A 7,554-nucleotide genomic window follows, 5' to 3' on the forward strand; every position below is an offset into this window, starting at 1 on the left:
ACGCATGGGAACCTCTGGGTTTCTTTTCGAAGAAGTTGAGTACCGCGGAACGCAAGTACGGTGCCTACGACCGAGAATTACTAGCCGTATATAAATCCATTAAATACTTTAGACAAATGATAGAAGGTAGGATCTTTACTGTGTATACGGATCACAAACCTATTACATTTGCATTTCAGCAAAAAAGTGACAAGTGTTCTCCAAGACAGTTCCGATACCTGGATTTCATCGGCCAATATACCACTGATATACGACACATATCTGGAAGCAACAACGTCGTCGCAGATGCTCTTTCCAGAATCGAAGAACTCTCAATTGGAATCGACTTTGCAGAACTTGCAAAATCGCAAAATGAGGACACAGATATTAAAACGTACCTTCAGACGGAATCGACCTTGCACCTAGAAAAAATCCAACTACCGGGTACCGAAGTAGCCGTCTACTGTGATGTTTCAACCCGCACAGCTAGACCTTTTCTCACAAAACCTTTTCGGCGGGTGGCGTTTAATTCGTTGCATCAATTATCGCACCCTGGAATCAAGGCCACGGTAAGGCTGATAACAGAACGCTATGTGTGGCCGTCAATCAAAGTCGACTACCGGCAATGGGCTCGCGCGTGCATCCAATGTCAAAAAGCCAAAGTTTCTCGACATGTCTCATCACCTGTAGGTTCGTTTACCTCTCCTTCCAAATGGTTCGAACATGTACACATCGACCTCGTGGGGCCTTTACCTTCTTCAAGAGGATATAAGTACTGCCTCACCTGCATCGATCGTTTCTCACGGTGGCCCGAAGCATTTCCAGTTGATGACATCCAAGCACCCACCATCGCACGAACTCTTATTGCTGGTTGGATCGCAAGGTTTGGTGCCCCCCTCCGAATTACGACAGATCAAGGTAAGCAGTTCGAATCTCAACTATTTAGTGAACTCAATCACTTTCTTGGGACTCGACATCTTCGCACAACTACTTATCATCCAGCTTTCAATGGATTGGTCGAGCGTATACATCGACCTTTAAAAGCGGCAATTCGCTGTCACCAGACTGCAGACTGGGTTGACACGCTACCAGTAGTACTGCTAGGTTTCCGAGCAGCCTGGCGAGAAGATTTGAAAGCCACAACTGTCATTGTTTATGCTAAATTGTGTATGTGTATGTGTACGAAATTGTAATCTGATTGGCTGTGACTGACTAATGTCTATATATAGGTTGTATGCTGTTGATTGCGTATAAGTTTGTGTTTATTCACAGAACCTTACGGTTTACCAAGCTCGTAGTTAAAGTTTCTCGAACGTCAGTCATTCCCTCGTGACTTTCCTGTAAACCCTCTTATATTTTCTAGCGAGTCTTTGACATCGTTTTACCCAACTTTTCATTAATCTTTATCTAACGTTTTACATATTTTATATTTATGTCTATTAAAATGTTAAATACCAAGTATAGTTAATTCGTGTTTGTGAATGAGGTATTATCGAATTTCGTTTTACACAACTAGAAATGAAACTTTATCAAAGTGTCCATATGTCCCGAGTTTACCCAACTGAGTTTAGTAAAGTTTCTCGTATTATTTTTCTCCGTGTATAGTTTATACATAGTGTGAATTTTTATTCATAATAATTATTTGTTTTATAAACAAAATATGTATAAAAAATTAATATTATATATAATAATTCACACTACACTAATTGTTTTATTTGTCATTTTACTATTTTTAATATTTTAATTTTAAAATTGTTCTAATTTGCAAATTCTATTTTTACATTCTCACTAGAGAAGGTATTAGATATTTGTAAAATATGACCCCACCTCCTATTTTTGTCAAATTTTCACGTTTTGAAACCCTCTGAAACCGAAAAACTGGCTTTTACGAATAAGTCTCTGTCTGTATGTCTTTTTGGATGCCTTTTGTATGTTACACTTAGACATTGAAAATAATAACATTTTCTCTTATGACTTTTTTCGAAAAAAATACCAGTTATAGCACTTACAAAACTCTAAAAAAAATGAACATTAGAACGCTATGAAAAAACTCAATGGAAGAAAAACGGTACTTTTTAATGTCTGTACAAGATTATCATAAAAACTTTGAGAATTTTTTCGCAAAATTTAAAATTCAAATTTTTAACCTCTATCACATAAGGTTCAAGGTCGTTTGAAGGTAAAATTGAAAAAATCTGATAAAGAAATCCAGAAAAATAGATATATAAGTTTTTAAGGTTTCTGAATCTATATTCGGGGCTTGTCTTACCGCCTAATGTCAATTGGAGCTAATTTCAAGATCAACTCAATATCATTTCAGGGTAAAGCAGAAAAAATTCCACATAATGAATGCCCTTAAGGTCATCTACAGGTCGTTCAATGGTTATCTGAATAACATCCCAAGATTATGTTAAAAAATTGCTCCTCTTTCTAAATGGCATAAAGCGTTTAAACAAACCCCGTATTCGGATTTTGAAACCATAAAACTTATATATCTATTTTTCTCCATTCCTGTATCAGCTGCTTTTTTAATTTGACCTTTAAATGAGCTCGAACCTGATGTGATATAGGTTAAAGGACCTCGGATTTGGAATCAGCGACACCAAAAACCCAAGGATATCCTGGTCAAGTCTGCCAATCAAGCTTAGATATATTGTATCTATATACACCACAACAAATGAATAGTAAACCCCCTCCGTTACCATAAAGATAGTGTACTTTATTTAGCAAATATAAGTTTGGAAGCCCCTAATCTCTTCAAAAATAATGTTAGAAAGTTATGGTATTTTCAATATTTGATCCGTTGAAAACAACATTGAAAATAAAAAAATTAAACTTTTAGACAAAGGACACAAGTTAGGGAAAAAAATAAAGAGACAAAATTTGTTCACCAACAAATGATCTGCAAAATTGGTTATTAATGACTTTATAACAGAATACGTCGTTTTTTTATTAATAGTGAAAAATAACGTTAACAAGAAAAAAAATCAAATCATGGGGAACATGATGCCAAAGACGAAAATACACAAATCAGGAAAAATTATGCTTTCTAAAAAGATCTACAAATCTGTAATAAATTTTTGTTATAAGAATACATTGGAAATGAAAAAAATAACTTTTTGAAAAATCGATACAAGCTACAATAACTGAAAAATCCACTGGACGACTTTTTTCATTCACGACTAAAAGATTTTTTGACTGCAGGTGTACAAAGTCTACCAGAACGTTAGGCACGAGTTCTAATTTCAGAGGCAGCCTATATTACTGTATAATCTTTTACTATAAAAATAAAGTGTTTTTTTTTTCAATTTTATTTGTATTGTGTGTCGCAAGACTTTCTTAAAAATCCAATATAATAATAATAATACGAAATAATAAATAAATCGCGACTCTAATTAAAAGATCCACAATTTTAAGCACTTAAAAATTAAAAATAGATGGATTTCTCTTGAAAGCTGTATTTGTAATTTACTTAATCCTGTAGGTTTAAATTCAAATCTGAATAGCTGTTTCTTCAATTTTTTTAATATTGAGGAAATTAAGTTTAAAAATCCTTCAATTTTTCATACTTTCCATTTTTAAAAATCTGAAATAATTGTGAGCTATTAAGCATTTATTTTTTAAATAATTAAATTTGGAATTTATCCTTAGTAAATTGTTTATTTCAAACGCCTCATTGTGACAATGTTATATTTTTCAAGGTTGTTGTGGTATAAGCCAGATCTCTGGAAAAATAGTGTTTTTATTTCCTATTTTGTTTTAATCATGCTTTTTTGTTTTCAAATGATTTTTTTACTTATCGTTCCTTTTATCACTTAATGCCTTATTTTGTCTCGGAAAATATTTTCTGCAAGTCCACCCTTTACAAGTTTGAAAGTAAATTTTTGTATGGTTGAAATAATTTTGTCTGAGAAATCGTTCTTAAAGAAATAACCATAACTAAAGATTCTTCATTTATTTTTGAAATTGGGAACATACTTTTAGGGAATATTTTGCATAAAAAAACCTGGACATGATGCATTTCAAATGATATGATATCTTATTATGAGTCACTTCCTGCGTATGTTTGTGACTATACCTATCAGTCAGTCTTATTCTTGCCTTGGAAAAATCAAGATCAGCTTAAAACCGTATTTAATTTGTTTAATTATTTTATTCAAATCCCTTATATCAAGTCTTTACTTTGGGTTCTTAATTGAGTCTTCATTGGCCAGATATTGACTAAGTCCTGCTAATATCTTGCCTTAATTGGTCGGATATTTACTAAGTCCTGCTCATGTCTTGCCTAAATTGACCAGATATTGACTAAGTCCTGCTCATGTCTTGCCTTAATTGGCCGGATATTGACTAAGTCCTCCTCGTATATTGCCTTAATTGACCGGATATTTACTAAGTCCTGCTCGTTTCTTGCCTTAATTGGCCGAATACTACCTAAGGCCTACTCATGTCTTGCCTTCATTGCCCGGATATTGAATAAGTCCTACTCATGTGCCACAAATGTATTCAAAAATCTCAAATGAAATCTGCCTAGTTTTAAGTTGCTATATATTATTCTTAAGCAATACTTAATTTTTGAATACAAAGGTTTAAAAATATTCAAAACATGCAAAAGTCAACGGATTGCAAAGAATTATAAAAAATACACAAAATTAAAATAAATTCAAATGATTTTGAACACATGGAAAGCTATAGCGTGAATGAGGGCGGTCCCCTTTCCTTTGTGAGTAAGAATAATTATCATAGTTTTTGTAAATAAATAAGATTAATTTGAAGCATCTGAATGATAAATTTACTGTTAAATACTTTATTTTTTGTGAAGTAATAAGTGATTCCTTATTTGCATGTTGATACATTTTAAACGGATTCAAACGAATTAAGAGAATTCAAAAGTATTCAAAAGAATTCAAAGAATCCGAATGGTTTTGAAGAATTCAAACGAAATCTTCATAATTTTAAGTTGTTAATATTAATGTTTAGTAATACATGATTGTTGAATTCAAAGGTTTCAAAAAATTCAAAGCACCAAAACAGTACTACAGATTGCAAATCATTCTAAAGAATACACCAAATTTAGACGAGTTAAATGCTTTACAAGAATTTAAAGAATTCAAAGAATTCAAAAGAATTCAAAGAATGCAAAGAATTCAAAAGATTTCAAAGAATTGAAAGAATCATAAAAAAAAGATGTTCTACACTTTAACAAATGGAAAGCCAGAGGGTGGAATGAGGGCGGTTGTCTTTCCTTTGTGAGTAAGAATAATAATGATAGTTTTTGTAAACAAATAAAATATAATTTAAGCATATTAACGATAAATTTACTGTTAAATACTTAATTTTTTTTGAAGCAATAAGTGATTCCTTATTTGCATGTTGATGAATTTCAAATGGATTCAAAAGAATGAAGAGAATTCAAAGTATTCAAAAGAATTAAAAGAATCCGAATGGTTGTAAAGAATTCAAACGAAATCTTCGTAATTTTAAGTTTATAATATTAATGTTAAGTAATACTTGATTTTTTAATTCAAAGGTTTCAAAAAATTCAAAGCACCAAAACAGTGCTACAGATTTCAAATCATTCTACAGAATACACAGAATTTAGACGAGTTTAAATGATTGACAAGAATTTAAAGAATTCAAAGGATTCAAAAGAATTCAAAATAGTTCAAGGAATTCAAAAGAATTCAAAGAATGCAAAGAATTTAAAAAAATTCAAAGAATTCAAAGGATTCAAAAGATTTCAAAGAATTCAAAGAATCATCAAAAAGGATGTTCTACACTTTAACAAATGGAAAGCCAGAAGGTGGATTAGGGCGGTTATCTTCCCTTTGTGAGTAAGAATAATTATTATAGTTTTTGTAAATAAATAAAATAAATTTGAAGCATCTAAACTATAAATTTACTGTTAAATACTGCATTTTTTGTGAACCAATAAGTGATTCTTTATTTGCATGTTGATGATTCTCAAACGGATTCAAAAGATTTAAGAGAATTCAAACGTATTCAAAAGAATTCAAAGAATTCAAAAGAATTCAAAGAAATCAAAAGAATTCAAAGAATACGAAAGGTTTTAATCGATGTAAACTAAATCTTCGAAATTTTTAATTGTTAATATTAATATTGAGTAATACTTGATTATTCAATTCAAATGTTTCAAAAAATTCAAATTCTGGTTGGCTTTCCTTTGTGAGTAAGAATAATTATTATAGTTTTGATAAATAAATCAAATAAATTTGAAGCATCTAAATTAAAAATTTACTGTTAAATGCTGCATTTTTTGTGAAGCAATAAGTGATTCTTTATTAGCATGTTGATGAATTTTTAACGGATTCAAGGATTTCAAAATAATTCAATAGACTTCAAAAGAATTCAAAGAATTTAAAGATCATGAAAGGTTTTACTTAATTCCAACTGAATCTTCGTGATTTTATGTTGTTAATAATAATATCAATACAAACTTAATTATTGAATTCAAAGGTTTCAAAAAATTCAAAAAACCAAAACAGTGCCACAGATTGCAAATAATTCTAAAGCATACACAGAATTTAGACGAGTTTAATTGATTTACAAGCATTTAAAGAGTTCAAAGAATTCAAAAGAATTCAAGGAATTTAAAGAATACGAAAGATTTTAGAGGATTCAAACGAATTCTTCGTAGTTTTAAGTTGTTAATATTAATGTTAAGCAATACTTAATTTTTGAATTCAAAGGTTTCAAATAGTTCAAAGCACCAAAACAGTGCCATGCGTTGCACAGAATTCTAAAGAATAAACAGAATTTTAAAAAGTTCAAATAATTCACAAGAATTTAAAGAACTCAAAAGAATTCAAAGAATTCAAAGAATTCAGAAAAATTCGAAGCAATAAAAAGAATTCAAAGAATTTGAAAGAATTCAAAGAATCATAAAAAAAGATGTTCTACGCTTTACTCTACACTTTAATTTTTTGTTGAGTAAAAAATGAGTTGATGAATAAACAAAATTGATTGTTTAAATTAGAAACATTATTTAATTATTTAAAAAAATAATAATTCTGTCTTAACAAAATATACAAAAATTGAGCCAGATATTGTACCTTTATCCTCAATTTGATATCCTATACTACTTTTTATCTAATAATCACATAATTTTGATACATTTCTTCCAATATTTAACTTATTTCTATTTGTTTAAACCATTTTAATTTTTTTCAGCAGTTTTGTTTCAAAAACTTTTCAAAAGTCATATAAAATTAAATATTTACAATTATTTTTCTGTCTGCGTACAGTATAGAAGAAATATATATTCGCCGTTCTTTATTATTTTAAACCAACAGCATTTTTTAAAATGATTATCTCTTCCGAAAAATATTTTAAAAATAATAGTTTATGAATTAAACGTAGTATTCAATCATTTCGAGAAGTAGTAAATTCTGCTACAAACTTTGTCATTGTTTATACCATTAATTTTTTTTCAAATTTCCTTCAAAATTGAGTATAGATGGTTTAGGAACAAGAATTCTTTAAACACTGACATGACGTTTTTGACATAATTTACTACTGGGAATCATTCAAAATCATGTTTCATTCAAAATATACCAA

Source organism: Belonocnema kinseyi, chromosome 5 (genome assembly GCF_010883055.1).
Source record: "Belonocnema kinseyi isolate 2016_QV_RU_SX_M_011 chromosome 5, B_treatae_v1, whole genome shotgun sequence".
Classification (NCBI taxonomy): Eukaryota; Metazoa; Arthropoda; class Insecta; order Hymenoptera; family Cynipidae; genus Belonocnema; species Belonocnema kinseyi.